Source organism: Mirounga leonina, unplaced genomic scaffold, assembly GCF_011800145.1.
Source record: "Mirounga leonina isolate KUSES-001 unplaced genomic scaffold, KU_Mleo_1.0 Mir_129, whole genome shotgun sequence".
Classification (NCBI taxonomy): Eukaryota; Metazoa; Chordata; class Mammalia; order Carnivora; family Phocidae; genus Mirounga; species Mirounga leonina.
This window is the reverse complement of record NW_023270323.1, coordinates 80,731,678-80,748,695: the sequence shown is the minus strand read 5'-3', so window position 1 is coordinate 80,748,695 and position 17,018 is coordinate 80,731,678.

Genomic DNA, 17,018 nt, shown 5'->3' with positions numbered 1-17,018 from the left:
AAACGGATACTTGGTAAGCATCTCTTTCTGGTTTTTTTAATTTCTCCAACACTAGGAACGAGGGTCACCGGATCATTACATGGAGAACAACGGAGCTGTCCTCAGAGCTCTGACCGCACACAAAGACAGAGGGCTGAGGCCACGTCAGCAAGTTCTGGAAACTGATACGGAGAAGTTGGAAAACTGAACTGAATAAATGAGCAGGGAACTCACAGAGGGAGGCGAACCCGTTGGTGAAGAGGTCGCCCCCGACAGGAATCCGATTCAACATCAGACCGACGCGGTGCCCAGTGGACAGAGCTGGCAGAGCCCCGAGGCCGGGGGAACGGGGTGCACGCAGACCCCATGCCGGGCTCATGTGGCCAGGCTCCTAGGGGCCCTGCCATGTACGGGCCCATCGTGGGTGGGGTCACCAGCCGCCCAGAATCGGTCGTCAAGGGAGGGAAGAGAGGCGATGGAAGATATCCACACCGTGGATCTTTTTTTTTTTCTTTAAAGATTTTATTTATTCATGAGAGACAGACAGAGAGAGAGAGAGGCAGAGGGAGAAGCAGGCTCCCAAGGAGCAGAGAGCCCGATGCGGGACTCGATCCCAGGACTCTGGGATCATGACCTGAGCCGAAGGCAGACGCTTAACCATCTGAGCCACCCAGGCGCCCCCACACTGTGGATCTTAACTCGAAGGTTACGTGGAAGGGAGCAAGGGTGGCCCGAGGCCACACGTAAGCTCAGCGGGTGCAGTCCATTCTCGCCGTCCGCAGCTGCCATGCTCTGGAACCGTGAACGCGGGACTGCGGGGTCCGCGAACACACAACCAGGGCTCCTGGGGAAATGCAGGGTCAGCTTCCTGGGAGGCTCTGGGCACGTTTTCATCAACGGATCAACACAGAACCGTGTGTCGTGTGGCTTCTGTTTAAAGGCACCTCATCGACTATACGGTTGAGTCATCAAGGACCCATCCGGCCGGCATCACCGAACCTCACGCCTCAACAAAACCCACCCAGCACACGGTTTTGTCTGCAGGCCCATCACGGCCTCTGGCGCTTGGAGCCCTGGGTGGGACCTCAGGACCGTGCTGGGGGGTCGTTATAAACAACGGAGTCACCAGCCAAAAGCACGAAAATGCGGGACATGTGGCACTAGATCGACAACGGAAAGGACACTAGTTTCCAGGGCGAGCTGAACCGAGAAGGCAGGGCGTCGCCTCCTCCTGTCTCCGCCGGGGACTTCAGGCCACGCTCCGTCTTCGCTGCTCTGGGCACATCCCCGAACGACCACAGACGTGCTGGGAGTGTTGACTGTGGGCTCACAAACAAGTTTCAGTGAGCAGGTGAATTCGCAATTCCGGGATCCGTGAATATTGAGTATCGGCTACAGAAGCAGCACTTCACACTGTTTCTGGAAGCCATGCACACAAAGCGTGCATGGCTGGAAGCGAAGGCACCGTGTCTGCAGTCTAAGGGGTGCAGGTGCAGATGCTCTGGGGACACTGGTTTGGAGGTTTTGACAGAGGCCACCTGGCCTTCACTGCACCGGCCATCCACCCTCCCCGGGAGGGAGAACCTCCCCACACGCCTCCCGCCCAAACTCGGTCACGTGGCCACGAAACGGGCCACAGGCCATCTTGGGGAGTTCTGTTCTGAAAAGCAAGGGTAGGCTGGAGGCCGGAGGCCGGTGAACCACAGCGAAACAAAACATAACATGGAACACGAAACAGAAGACGGGCCTCGCGCCTGCTGGTGAGAGAAGAACCACGAGAGTGACTCGCTCTGCTCTCACCTCTGAGCTGAGGAACACCTCCAGGTGCGGGAGCGAGTGCCCGGGTCGTGGGGCGGGGGGGACCCGCCCAGGGGATGGTTCAAAGGCCGTTCATTGTTGTCCTTATTTGTTTCATTTAATATCCAAATTTAACCCCAGAGCATGTGAGTTTTGATGTGTAATGTTCTCGGTATCACCAGTTTCTAAATTGCCCTTAATGGCTGGGCTTTTGTTTCCTCTTTGAATCAATGGTTATTTAGGGAATAAAGAAAGATTAAATTTTTAGCTGGCTGTGAGGATGTTTAGTCGGCCCGGCTTTTGTTATTGATTCTAAGCATTATTATATTGTAGCCAGAGAATATAAATGGTGTCACTTCTGTTTGAGGAATTTACTCAGATTTTCTTTGTGGACCATTAGATACCTCTTTTTATTTTTTTATTTTCTAAAAGATTTTATTTATTTACTTGAGAGAGAGAGAGCACATGGAGGGGGAGAGGCAGAGAGAGAGACTCCCCACTGGGTGCGGGGCCCGACGTGGGGCTCGATCTCACCAACCATGAGATCAGGACCTGATCCGAAACCAAGAGTCAGACGCTGAACGGACCGAGCCACCCAGGCGCCCCCAGATACCTCTTTTTAATTAATGTTCCTTAAATGCTTAAAATAAAGGTAATCTGAGTGTATAATCCGAGGTTTGAGGCGTCCGTAGCCGTTCACTACCGCCGAGCCCCTCCTGGAGTTCTCTCTGCTGTTAGAAGAGCTGTTCTCTAAAATACTCTGATGCTGCATTGTGCACCACAGGGAAGTTTACAGCTCCCATGCCTTCATTGTGGATTTTACCTATTACCAGTATAGACTTTGTCTCCCTTTTAATGCTTCCTACCTTGAATCACGCCTGGTCTGCGGACGTTCTTAAACACCCACAGGCGCTCCAGCACTCCTCCGCTCAGGACGAGGCCACTAACTCCTGCCCCCAAGGGCTGGCGGGACACGGTGGCCCGCTTCTCACAGAGGGAAGGACAAGTGGTCATGGGTGACTCCGGAGGTCACTCCAGTGAGGTCGACAGCGGAGGAATGGCCGCGCGAGCCAGTCACCTTGGGAGCAGACCCCAGCCCCAGCTGAGCCATCGGATGATGCAGCCGACAGCGTACCCGTCACCCAGTGAGAGACCCCCAGCCAGAACCCCCCAGCCATGCTGCTCCCCAATTCCTGCCCCGCAGAAACTGAGACGGTCGATGTTTACCGTTTGAGCTGCTAAGTGCTGGGTTGATTTACTGCACAGCGAAGGATAACGAATCGTTTTGTGACATTCGCACCTCATTTCCCTCTACAGCTCGGTGGGACGTAGCTTTGCCTCGGGCACGACCCGGTGGGATCCCGGCAGGAGGCAACGACGACCCCAGCCCCACCGAGGAGGCTGTGGTGGAGGGGCGTGTGTGTGAGCGTGGGCGCTGCCCACACGCTGCGTCCGGCTGAGCGGCAGACGCCCGCCCCCTGGGCACATCACACCATCACGCACTTGCCCCACCTCCGCAGGATTCCGCCTGGTTCCTCATGCTTCCTGCTCTCTCCACTTCTGCCATCAGCTGAAGAGTTTCGTTTTCCTTGCTTTTTCCTCATTAGTGATTTTAAGAGTAAACATGCATCCTGTTTTAAAATTTATGTATGGTTATGTTTGCATTAAAAACATGACCTTGAACTCCATTTCTCTGTTTATCAGTTATCCTTATCTTGATTCATCTTTCAGGAGAACATCTTCTTTTTTTAAGATTTTATTTATTTATTTATTTGAGAGAGAGACAGAAATAGCGAGAGAGAGCATGAGTGGGGAGGAAAGGGAGAAGCAGACTTGTGCCGAGCAGGGAGCCCGATGCAGGGCTCGATCCCAGAACCCCGAGATCATGACCTGAGCCAAAGGCAGACACTTAACCCACTGAGCCACCCGGGCGTCCCTCAGGAGAACACCTTTAAGTAATTTTTATTTTATTTTATTTTATTTTTATTTATTTATTTTTTTAAAGACTATTTATTTGACAGAGATAGACACAGTAAGAGAGGGAACACAAGCAGGGGGAGTGGGAGAGGGAAAAGCAGGCTTCCCGCGGAGCAGGGAGCCCGATGTGGGGCTCAATCCCAGGACCCTGAGATCATGACCTGAGCCGAAGGCAGACGCTTAACGACTGAGCCACCCAGGCGCCCCTAAGTAATTTTTAAAGGAAGGCTACATGGTGGGATATTCTCAGAGTCCTTTCATATTTGAGAGTGTATTTCAATATCTTTACACGTTATGGAAATGATTAGATCATAATCTTGTTTCAAAATCTTATCGCTTATTCACTGATGAAATTACCGCTCATGTGGGAAAGCCTGGCCTGCTAGGCAGACTATAAGACGCCATGGTGGTACTCACCCCTTACCTGCCCTCCCTCAGTGTGCACTGGACCTAGTGACTCCCGACTAATGCAGAGGATCATGTGGGTGATGGGCGTCACTTCTGGGATTCAGCCATGAAAGACTGCGGCTTCCTTCCCGGGCATCCTCCCTCCCTACCCTCTCTCTCTTGGGCCCCTCACCACATCAAGGGGTAGCCCGGGGAGGGTCTCAGGCGTGTGGGTTTCAAGTGGATCCCCACCCACCCCGGGGAAGCCATCAGATGAGACCATGGCCCCAGCCAACAGCGGGACTTGTGAGACCTTGAGCCTGAGGCCCCCATTTAAGCAACACCGCTACTGACCCTCAGAAACTGAGACCGTAAATAGCTATTGTTTTAAGCAGATAATTTCTGGGAATGATTGTCAAGCAGCAATAAGTAACTAACATCCTGAGGAATCCACAGAACTCCCACTAGAACTGACAAGTGGCTCTAGTGAGATCACAAGCTACAAGGTCAGTACACAAAACTCAGCTTTATTTCTATAAGTTGGTAGTTAACAATTAGAAAATGAATTTTTTAAAAATCTACTTAGGGGTGCCTGGGCGGCTCCGTCGGTTAAGCCTGACTCTTGGTTACAGCTCAGGTCATGATCTCGGGGTCGTGGGATCCAGCCCCGAGTTGGGCTCTGGGCTCAGCGGGGAGTCCGCTAGAGATTCTCCCTCTCCTCCCTCTGCCCCTCCCCCCCCACTTGTGCTCTCTCTCTAAAATAAATAATCTTTTTAAAAAAAATCTATTTAAATCAGCACCAAAAATGAGATGCATGGGAATAAATCCAACAAAACGTGTGCGAGACCTCATGTGTATAACTGAGAAATCGCAGAAGACAAGTAAGTGGAAGACAACCCGTGTCCATGCATGGAGAACTCAATCACGTCAGGACAGAAATCCTCCCCTGAACTGGTACGTAGATTTAGCACAATCCCAATCAAACCACCAATAGCCTTTTTTGGTAAAACTTGCTGAGTCATATGGAAATGCAGAAAGCCTAGAATGGCCTAAAATTTTTGAAAGAAAGGAAAAGACCAGAGGACTCCACTCTCTGATCCCAAGTCTTACTTAAAGCCACAGGAACCCAGGCAATGTGACAGGGTAACGAGACAGGCCGGTAGATCAAGGCAACAAACAGCCCAGGTATACACACTTTATTCTGACGAGACACCAGTGCCCGTTAATGGTGCAAAGCAAGTCTTTTCCAAAAATGGTGTTGGGACAGCAGGTGAGTGTGTAACCTCCCTCACAACACACCCCAAATTAAGTTAAGATAGATCGCAGAAACAAATCTAAAAACCAAAACTATTAATCTTCTGGAAAAAAGCCACAGGAGAACATCTTCATAACTTTGGGGATCATTTATGGGTTTATCTAAAGTGATTTTTTTTTTAAAGATTTTATTTATTTATTTGAGAGAGAGAATGAGATAGAGACAGAGAGCATGAGAGGGGGGAGGGTCAGAGGGAGAAGCAGACCCCCCGCCGAGCAGGGAGCCCGATGTGGGACTCGATCCCGGGACTCCAGGATCATGACCTGAGCCGAAGGCAGTCGCTTAACCGACTGAGCCACCCAGGTGCCCATATCTAAAGTGATTTTGAGTGCATCCCTTTATGGAGCTTTTGAGGTTATTATTTAGAGGCGCTCATCAGTTTGCTCACGTCTACACTGGCCCAGGGTCCTCACGGAGAATCACACAACCTGTGCTGTAGTTCGGCTGAGGCCACGGGAGGGAATGCAGACGGCCGGGGGGCGGGTGGGGGTGGGTAAAGGCGAGGGAGGCCCGGAGCGAGCCCTGCAGGCTTGCAGCTGCCCAGCCCCCTAGAGCAAGCACGCGCCAGGGTGCGCCTCCCGCCTGACTGGGGCCTCGAGGTGGAGACAGGGTTGGTGGCAGAAAGCAACCGGGCCGAGGCTCGGCCCCCGGGTGCAAACACGCTAACCGTGTGAGCCCCAAGTCTGCACCCCGGATGCCCGCCCCTGATGCCCACTTCAGGTGAGCCCCGACAGGTGAACCCGGAGAGGGGCCGTGCCGGCTCGGGATGCGCCCGATGCTGGCAGGGAGAGGGGCCTGGTGTGTGCGAAGACAGAGGAAAGGCTGTTGGGTGGCTTCAGGGTAGACTTCAGGGTAGACCGGCCAGCTGCTAAGTGCTCACCCGGTCCCTCCCTTGCTCCTGGCACGGAGTGACCCTTGCAGTCCCCTTGGGCAGCGGAACATCCCAGAACCGCGGACCCAGCCCCAGAACCGGCTGTGCACACCTCCCTGTATCCCCCTCTGGCAGGACCCTGGCAGGACCTTGGGAGTCTCCTGTTGGCAACGGAAGGAGCATGGTCCCTGGGCCATGCCAGAGGAGAAACAAGCCCAGACTTGCGGGGACCCCGAGGGCTCAGGGATTGTCTGCAGCCGCTGTGGTGTACCCTGAATTAATACCAACATAAGCAGGTTCCTGCACGCAAACACAGGACACCGGACCTGAGCTGCGGGGAGGGGCGCGGGCCGCGGGGGACCCCGGGCCACGCCCAGCCCGCAGATGGACACAGACCATCAGAGCAGTTGCACGGGAACCTGTGCCCCCCGGCCTCCCGCCAGGCCCCACAGGCACTCAGCCACCCTCCTGGGCTCTGGCACCTTCTACACAGACACCAGGGAGGGGCTGTTACCCTTCCCACCTCACGGGTGAGCAGCAGTGAGGGACTAGCCAGGGTGCTGTCTGGCAGAGCCCTGCCCTTGGCCCCCACCCTCAGCACGTGGAATGAGGTGGGGGGAGAGCACTGCACGTGGCCACTGCCTGCTGTGGACCCTGGCAGGGCCAAGGCCCCTGTAACCACTGGAGGGCGTGCGGTGCCGGCAGGACCCAGGGGTCCGGGGCCGAGTGCAGGTGGGGGGAGGCCCACGCCAAGACTGTCTGAACCTTCCCACGGTGTTCCTGGTCTTCGTGTGCCCTCTGGCCTGTGCACACAGGGGCTGTCCCCTCTGGGACACGGTACCCTCCTGGGCCCCTGCTTGCCGCGTCTGCTCTTTCCATCACCTGGGCCGTCAGCCCTGCCCACCTCCTGCGATCCCCTCTCTCCTCCAGGCCTCCTGAAGCTGTAGCGGCCACCACCCCACCCGCACCACCATCTCTGACCAACTGGGGCCCAGGCAGGAGGGGCCTGGGACCTCCCACAGGCCAGGGAAGCACCTTCCACTGGGGGCCAGGAGGGAGCAGAGGGCCCTGAGCCGGGGAGTGCAGACAGGCAAGCTGGGAACAGGGGAGTGGGGGTGGGGAGGGACGGCCTCAGTGGTCCCACAGGTCCCCTGGGACCCGAGCTGGCTCCCCTCCAATGTCTCACGCAACCACCTTATCTCTATGTTTTATCTTGTGTCTCCATGTTTCCTGATATGTTAAAAAAAACCCAGTGATGCCTCATAAAGTGTGGTTTCGTTTTCTCGTGGGAGAGCGGTCCAAGCATGTTTGGCCACCCACAGCTGCTGAATGAAAGGACCCTCCTTTTGCAGAACCTCCCACAGGACCCACGCCGAGCACGTTGCTTTCACTCTGTGCCCAACAATGCAGGCCTTTCCAGGGAGCTGTGTCCACATGGGGCAGATTCTCCTTGGTTCCTGCCTCAGTCAGGAATGGTGCTGGCTGATCCCCCACCAAAACACCAACCCCAGAAATACCACCACCAAGAGTGGCTTCCATAAGTTACGAGTTCATTTCTCGTGGAGGAGACAAGAGCTGGAGGTGGCCAAACCAGGGCTGGCCTGGATCCCACAGTCATCAGAGAGCCAGGTGCCTCCATCTTTCTGCTCCACCTCCTTGCACGGGGCTTCCTGCCTCAAGGTCGCCTCCTAGTACAAATAGCTGCCAGAGCTCCAGCCATCACACCCCTGTTCAGGAAGCAGGAAAGAAGAAATGCTTTTCCCAGGCAGGTCAGCCACTTGTAAGGAGCTTTTCCCAAAGTTCTGGCCAACGGTTGTACTCACATGGGCCAGAAGAGTCACAGGACCCCACCCAGCTGCAAGGAAGATTGGGGAATGTGGTCCTGGGAAGGTATCTGGCTTGATCCTGACAAGCAAGGGCCACAGCAGCTTGGGATAGGGGCCCCAAGGCACAAGTCTGCCCCCCAGCTGCAGAGAGCAAGGGCAGGGTCCCGGCCAAGGACACAGGGCCAGCACCAGCCCCTCCCTGTGGGACTTGGGCCAACCCCCATGCCCTCTCCCTCCCTGACCCACGGCCCCACCCCCTCCAGCTCCGAGATCCCAGCAGGACCCACAGATAGGGGCAAACGTCAGGGCTTGCACGGTCCCCGTCGTGGCACCCAGGGCTGATGTCCCCCCAACTCCACGGTTTGGCACCCTGCAGTCAGCTCAGGATACAAGCCCACCCTCAGGTCACACTGCTCAGCCCAGGTGACAACCAAAGCTCAGGCCTGGCCGTCTGGCCGACAACCCTTCCGCAGGGGACTCCTCAGCCCCTGGGCCCCCAGCTGGACCCTCGAGGGGTGGTACCCCATCACCTCTTCCCCTGGGCCTCCCCCACCTCAGAGCCCTGCTCCTCCCCCACTGGGCCCACAGGGCCACCCCCACAGATGTCGTCCGCAGCCGTTCTGCCTCCCTCTGGCCCAGCACAGGGGCCAGCCCTCGGGGTTCCACATTCCACCCTGAGGATCTCCAGGAACCCCCCATCAGGCCGGGCAGTGCACCGGCCCCTCGAGGGTCCCAGAGCAGCGGCAGAATGGGAGCTGCTACCTCCCCCTGCAGATCAGCAGGAGGCCTGGACAGCATAAGCCGAAAGGAGAGGCCCCACATAGGGGCTCAGGAGTGTCCAGAGACCCCCTCATGCTTTGCCTGTGCTGGCTTCCTACAAAGGGGAGGCACCATGTTCTTCCATCATACAGGTGGGGAAACCAAGGCACAGGGCACGAAAGTTACCTGCATGGTCGCTCAGCTGGACAGCGCCCCATGGTGGCCAATAGCCTGGCCTGTCCCCATGCTGAGAACTGGCCCCCTGGCCATGACCAGGCCCCAGGAGCTCCCCTCCCAGGACAGGGACACTTGGCTAGAGCCAGGTCCCTGCCTCCATCATGGCTGGGCCCCTGGGCACCGGCCAAAGCTGTCCTGGACAGGAGGCAGCTGCCCCGCGCTGGTCACTGCTTCCCAGGGACAACGCCCTCCCCCCCTTCTACAGAGGGGGCCGTCAGCATAAACCCGCCGGGTTCTAACTCCTCGTGAGGCTCAGCCATGGCCTCGGGCAACACAGGCCCCGAGGTTTACTCGCCCGTGTTTACTGGGGACATCTCTGTCCTGTCCGCCACTGGCCGGGCCACTTCGGGAGTCCACTTGGCCGCCCACCTTCCCGGCGCCGGAGGCCTGGCCAGCCCCTCCCACGGCGGGTGGCGGCTGCACCAGTGACCTTGTGATAACCCGAGTGCTATCCGTCAGCGGCCGGCCGCCAGGCTCCGGAACACTGCGGCAGCTCATCTGAATTCAAATTACCCTGGGAGACGCGCGACGGTACCAGCCATAACTCAGCACGCGGCAGGAGGAGCGCGGCCCGCCCGCGGATTGGACATTACCATACATTCCTGGGGCGTCGGACAGGGCTGCTAATGAAAATATCAATCAAAAACTCGGCTGACTTAATGGTCAATTTAAATTAATTAATTGGGGAGGAGAAAAAAGTCGAGGGGGCAGCGTTGACGGGCTCCGTCTCTGGCAGGCGGTGAGAAGCTCGGTGCCGGCCTGGGCACAGCCCCCGGGCCAGGAGACAGGGCGTCCCCTCCGCAGAGACCCCGGCATGTGTGAGGGCCCGGGGCCGCCACGCCCCGGGGCACTGGCCTTCCCGCCTCGGCAGCTCCGGCCGGCTTCCGCAGGGAGAGCCGGCTGCCTCCCGCCCAGTCCCCTCCCAGTGCCGCGCAGTGGAAAAGCCAATTCGCCCACAGGACCGGGAGGGGCTGACAGGGCACTGGGTGAGCTGACCGCTGTCCCCTCAAGGAGGCCTGTCCACGCCGCCTGGCCTCATCTCGTTGTCCAGTAAGGGGACGGTGGGACCCACCACCAGGGCGCGGAAGGCCACGGCAGGGCTCACGTGGTGATTTCCGAGGTCGGGCACCCCCAGGTCCCCTTCAACATGCAAAGAGAGAGGGCAGGGCCCCAGAGCGCAGCCTCAGTATGGCAATGGCGGCTGGAGCCCAAGGGTGTCGGTGTCCCTTGTAGCCACGTGGCATTGGGGAAACGCTCCATGAGCCCCGGGTGACGGGAGAGCAGGGCGCCAGGCAGGTCCAGGCACCCCACTGCCCAAGGAGGAAACGGAGCTCGCGAGGCAGCGAGACCACCCACTCTGAGTCCCAGATGTGACGTGCCAGGGGCTGCCAGAGAGGGGGGCCGAGGGGGAACTAGGCGAAGCCCACCGACAGATTCCCACCCCGGGTCCTCCAGGAGAAGCAGTAACACAATCCTACACGTGAACCAAAGGGGAGAGCTGAGAGGAGCCAGGCTGGCCCTAGCCCCCCACACCCCCGCAGGGCACAGGCCAGGCTGCTGGATCTTTCCAAGAAAGCCGGCCGAGAATTCTGTCCCAGCGGTGCTGCCCCTCAGGTCAGATGACAGCAGAAGGCCTCTCATGCGGCGCCGTCCTGAAGGGGTCACTCAAGGACATCAGCCACGGCGTGAGAGGCAGCACAGCCCAGGGTCGGGACCAGCGTGGTCAGTGCCCGTGCAGCCTGGGTGGAGCGGCCCCAGGTGGCCAGCCGCAGTCCAGGGATCCGCGCTCCCAACGCCTGTCCCCCAATATAGGACCCCACAGCCACATCCTTTGCAGGTGCCCAGAGGCTGGCCAGAGTGTCCCCACCCACTGACCCTGGGTCCGGCCATCAGACCTGACTCGACCAACAGGACACAAGGGGACATGACATGCTGCGTGCTGGGCTTGCCTCGATGGCCCAGGAGGAGCCACGCCAACTGGGCCTGGCCTGCGCTTCCATGGGCGATCAACGGATGCTCTTGCCATCAGCCCCACCACGACAGAAACCTGACCGGTCCAACGCAGAGAGGCCTCCTGGGCTCGCGGGCCCAGCAGGAAAACCCTGCCACAGGATCGGGGAGGGCAGTCCCCCAGAGATCCAAAGACAATGTCCTGGTCACTGGGGCTGGGACGGGGTCTCTGTGCACCTGTCCGAGGGGGAGGGACCAGCCCCCCACCTCAGGCCTCCAGGTGGGCAGGCTGCTGCAGGGCAGGGCTATGGGACAGGACGGGTACCTGTGACTTGGCATGGAGTGGCCCCCAGAGAGCAGAGAGAGGCCCCCACTAAGAGACAAGCCGGGGGCACAGGTAACAGGAAAAGGTTGGGGCAGCACCTGCCCAGCCCCCACCCCAACCCCCCAGCCCGCCCAACCTGTCTCGCTCCAGCTCCACGGGCTGCAACCAGTCAGGATGTGGGCTGCCCCCATTTGGGAGGCTGTGGGGAGGGCAGGAGGGTCCCGGGCTCCTGACCCCAGCAGCAGCAAGTCCCAGTGAGGTAACTGGAGAGTGGGGTGGGGTCAGGGTGAAGCGTTGGGGTGGCCTTGGGATTTGGGATGGGTGGGGGTTGGGGCTGGGCTTCAGGCTCAGGTGGGGTCAGCAATGGCACTGCTGTTGGGCTGGGCTGGGGTCCCAGGTGGGCCCTGGGCAGCCCCCCACACAGACACACAGCCCCTCTTCCAAGGGAAAGGCCCACCACTTCTGCGGGACCCGGTACCTGAGGGAGACCCCCTCAGTTCCAAGAGGGTCATCGAAGGACACACAGAGGGCTTGGTGTCTGGTGCTGGGCCAGGAGAGTGTGGGAGTCACATCTGCCCATGAACTAGGCATTGCCTCTGCTCCCCCCAGGCCTGCACAGGTTATGGTTTCCTTGCCCAATGCCCACCCACCCCTGCTCCAGCCTGGCCTTGAGCCCCCCCCCACAGCCTCCCTGCACAAGGGATGCAGGACCCTGCATCTGATCTGGCCAGACCTGACCCTGCCTGAGCCACAGGCGGCTGATTGGCTGGTGGCTCTGTCCCTCGAGTGACAGTTGGGATCAGTCGTGGAGGGCACACTTCCCGGGCCCTTATGTGTCATGACCACTTCTCCAACAGCCTCAGGATCAGGGCTTCTGAGGGGTGCCCAGCCCGCCACCCTCTGAGCCCAACCCGCGTACAGCCTGGGTCTGACCCTACTAGTGCTCCCCAGCCGGTGACAAAGTGGCCAGAGCTGCAGCCAAGGCCAGCTTGCAGTGGGGAGCGAGCCCACGCGAGGGGGCTCCCAGGCCCTCACTGGCATCCTCCCTCTGGAGCTCGCCCTCCAGGGGTCCCAAGACCCTCATGCCTCCCTTGTGGTCCCAGCAGCAGCCCCTCCCAAGGTCTCCCCTCAGTGGGGTGGCTCCTCCCAAAGTCATGCGGCAAGTCAGTGGGGACCTAGGGCTTGAAACTCAATTTCCCAGAACCCACGTGGCTCCCCACCAACCACGGAATGATCCCTGGAAGATTCCAGCTCCACTGTGAGCTATGTGGTCCCAGGCAAGTCACCCCAACTCTCTGGGCTCAGAGTCCCCTCCATAAATTCTACACAGCCCACCTGGGACCACACCTACAGCCACCTGGGACCACACCCACACTTACTTGGGCCAAACCCAGCCACCTGGGACCACACCCACAGCCACAGCTCACCCTGTCCCACCCCACCCAGAGCTGGGCACTCAACAATCCCCTTGGATGGAAGGGCTTCATCGGGGGGACTGTCTCTTCCCCATCCATGTCCCCCAGGATGCCAAACACTCCTCTGGGGACAGCACCATAATCCCCTCCTCGGACCAGCCCTGGCTAGGATGTAGAAGGAGCCACCAGAAGGCCTGGGGTAGTGGGGCTGGCAGGGCTGACCAAGGTCCCCACTGCCACCTTACCTCGAGCCCCAGAGGGTCTGCACCCCCAGCCCCTGGGCTCCAGGCCACCCCGGGCAGGCTGAGGGAGAAGGCACTGCCAGGGGTGATCTTTGCTGCCACCCAGCGGCTGCCAGGGGCAGCATGGCTGGGGCTGCTGGCCACAGCAGGACCACCCAGCCACAGGGTGGGAGACAGCAGGGGCCTCCGGGGACCAGCCAGCGGAAGCCGAGCACTGGGCCTCGAGAGGCCCCCTCTCCCGCTGGACTGTGTACCCTAGAGGCCATGCCCGAGGGCAACTGGGGACGGGGGGGCAGGTTGTCAGGCCAGTTCTGGGCAGAACAGGACACCACCCTCCCCGGACTGCCTGGGGCTCAGCTGGCTCCCTGGCTCCACCACTTCCGGGGAAGAGAAGGCGAGCCTCCCGCTGCCCGAGGCGTCCACCGTCCAGCTCCTGCAGGGGTTTCTGGCCGGCCCTGCAGAGCACCTCCAGCACCACGTGGGCTCCACGGCGAGGCGCGTGCGCTCAGCGCTGTAAACCACGCAGCCCCTGACACAGCAGCAGCCTCTGGGAGCCGGAGGCCCCGCACCCCAGCCTGCGCGGGCCCAGCTGTGAGGCCCCCGGTCCTGAACACACGGCCCCAGGGACACGCATCTGGGGCGGCACCTGGGCCTGTTGGCGGCAGAGGCTGGGTGCCTAAAGGGCACAGCGTGGACCGCCAGGTTGGCAAACTTACGTGAACAGCAGAGCCGGTATTTCCATTTCACGGGTCAGACGGTCTGTGCCGGAGCCACAGACGACATACAGCCTCACGGCGTGACCCGACAAAGCGCTTCATCGCCAGGGCCGCAGCCTGCCCACCCTGGAGCCCATACGGACACACTGCAGGAACGAGCTTTAGAAACACACACCCCGGGCCACGCGCGCCCGTAACCGTCAGCCGGCACGAGGCCGCTGCCCTAAGGCTCCCGAGTCTGCGCCGACTCTCCAGACACAAAGGGCCCTGCTGGAGAGCCCATTCCTGTGAAGTGCCCAGAACAGGCAAATCCACACCGACAGGGCAGACGGGGCTCGGCTGAGGGAGGGGGAGTGACCACCCAGGGCAGGGGCACACGGTGTCTCAGAACCAGACGGCGGCCACGCGCCAGGCGAGCGCACCACATGCCGCCGTAAAATGGCCACAGCGGGTTTTATGCTGCGCACCGCACCTCAGAAAAAGTTTAAGAAAAGACAATGAGTTTGGATGTACAGTAACATGTAAAATTAATACCCAAGTCAATAAATCCCTGACATACCAACAATAAAAAGGATGTTTCCAATAAATGATTCTAACAACACTTTAAAATCACAATGATATAATGGACAGAGGACGGCCTGTGCCCCGAGGCTCCCGCGTTGGCCCCGGCCCAGTGCCCTCAGCCCGCTCACCTGTGCGTCCGGGCGCCGGCAGGGCGAGCCTCCCCGCACGGCTGACCCCCAGGCCTCCGTGTTCGGCCCAGGCACCGGCGATGTGCCCTCACCCTCTGCAGGTCGGGGACAGGGCCTCGGGGTCTCACCTATCACTTAGCATCGTGGCTTCCTGTCCCGAGCGCACGTCCAGACAGGGAGCTCCTCGGGGAGGGAGCAGCCTGGCACGCGGCCCGTGGTGGCCAGCGAGATGGTCCTCTGAACTACAAGGACACATTCACCACACAGAGAGAAGGCTCTGTACCCGGGGCATTTCAGGTGGCCTCTGAGACATGCCAGGACCCCCATGTCCTGGGGCTCTCGCTGAGCGGGGGCCGCACCCAGTGGTTCATGTCCAAGCAAACAGCGGCATCACCCCAAGGTCAGGCTAGAGATGGTGGCCACCATCGTAGGGGTCCCATCGCCTGCCGGATGGTCCACCTTCCTGCAGAGAAGCCCATGTAGCAGGAACCCAGGATGGCCCCTGATGAGGCACGTGCACCAAAAGGGGAAGACATGCAACCGAAGTAAAAAGTGCACGGGTCACCAGACGGCCAGCCACATGGCGGGAGTGACAACTTGTGGGGCTGAAAACACAACTGCCCAAAACACAGAAACAGGACAGTCAAAGCAAGAGGGACACGGCCAGGTTGCCAGTGGCCCCGGGTTCTGGTTCAGTCCAGGAGGAAGGTCAAGACCTGGATGACCTTCACACTTTATGATGGGAGGGTGCTTGGTACAACTGTTGGGGTCCCCACTTATGGATCCGAATAAGGGACACAAGGCACTGGCTCGGGTGACACAAGGAATAAATGAAAACCCACCAAATGTAAAAGCTGAAGGTCAGGTTAGGAAAACCACTCCAGTCTGCCGAAGACCTACTGTGTGAGGTTCCAGAGAGACTCAGCATGAAAGGATGTAAGACGTTCGCCTGCTGAGCTCCACTTCCGGGTAGAGGTGTGTCGAAGCCGCCGGTCCCGTGGCAGCAAGAGAGACGCAGCCAAATTCAAGCCCTGCTCTGTCACGGGGCCAGTGACGGGCCAAGTTCCAGAGAGAGAGCCGCCTTTCCTGGCGGGTGGGGCCTCACCAGCAGCCTCCACACCAGGCTGCGCACCCAGCTGCCGCCGCGGGTCCGCCTGCAGCGACCGGCGGAGTCAGCCAGGCTTGGGCCACGGCATGAACTACCCGTGGTAGGACGTGTGTGAAGTCGGAGCCCAGAGGGAAGAAGAGAGGGTGCGGCAGAAAGCTACCCTGAGCTTCATTCCTACGTGTGTCACGGCCAACTCGCTGGGAACCGAAAATGAAGAGAAAATCTTAAAAGCTTCCAGGAAAAACAAAACAACACAGGATACATTTCAGACAGGGAAAAGAGTGAAACCACTCTGACTTCTCACTGAAAGCTATCCAAGCCAGGAGGCAATGGAATGGTTTCTTTAAAGTACAGGAAAAAAAAGATGAGCCAGAATTCTGTATCTGGTAAAACAATCCTTCAAAAATTAAGGCAAAAGGAATGTATTTTCAGATAAATGAAGGCTGAGACAGCATCCCTGATTACAACAAATGTTAAAGAAAAATTTTCAGGGGCACCTGGCTGGCTCAGTGGGTGAAGCATACGACTCTCGATCTCAGGGTTCTAAGTTCGAGTCCCACCCTGGGTGTAGAGATGACTTAAAAACAAAATCTTTAAAAAAAAAAAAAAAGAAAAATTTTCAGGCTGAAGACAAATGATACCTGAAGGAAACTCAGATCCACTGGAAGGAATGAAGGGCTGGCAAACATGGAGGCCGAAAGAAAGATGGCGCATCTACACCCACATGAGGCAAAAAGGAATGTGAGCAAAAGTATTGCTAGAGACAGACAGCGTTAGTTTGTAATTATAAAAGGTTCAATGCAACAGCAATATATAATAACTCTAAGTGCAAATGCAAGCACAAACCACCAGGAGAAATAGACAAATCAGCCACCAGAGTCTAGCAGGCTTCAGTACTTGATGCATCAGGTAGATAAAAAGTTCAGTAAGGATGTAGAAGATTTGTACAATAAATCTGGACCTAACAGACATACACACAATGCTGCAGACATTTTCAGAATATAGTTTCTTTTCAAGCACAGGTGGAATATCTATAAAAGCTGGCCATGTTAGGCCATAAAGTTTCAATAAATTTCTTACTATAAGGCAGGTGTTAGGTATCAACAGCAAAAAAAAACTCCACAGACCCCACCCCACACCCCACAGGACAGCTGCTCTCAAAGGAGCAGAGACCGACAAGCCTTGGCGAGGACATGGGGCAATTGGAACCCCGTGCACTGTGGGGTGCAGCCGCCATAGAAAACACAGTGGAGGGTCCTCAAAACACTAGGCACAGAATGAGCCCACAGCCCAGCCATTCCACGTCTGGGTGTGTTCCCCGGAGAACGGAGAGCAGGGTCTCAATGAGATGCCGGCACCCCCATGTTCACGGCAGCATCATGCCCAGCAGCTGAGACAGGGAAGCACCCCAGTGTCCGTGGA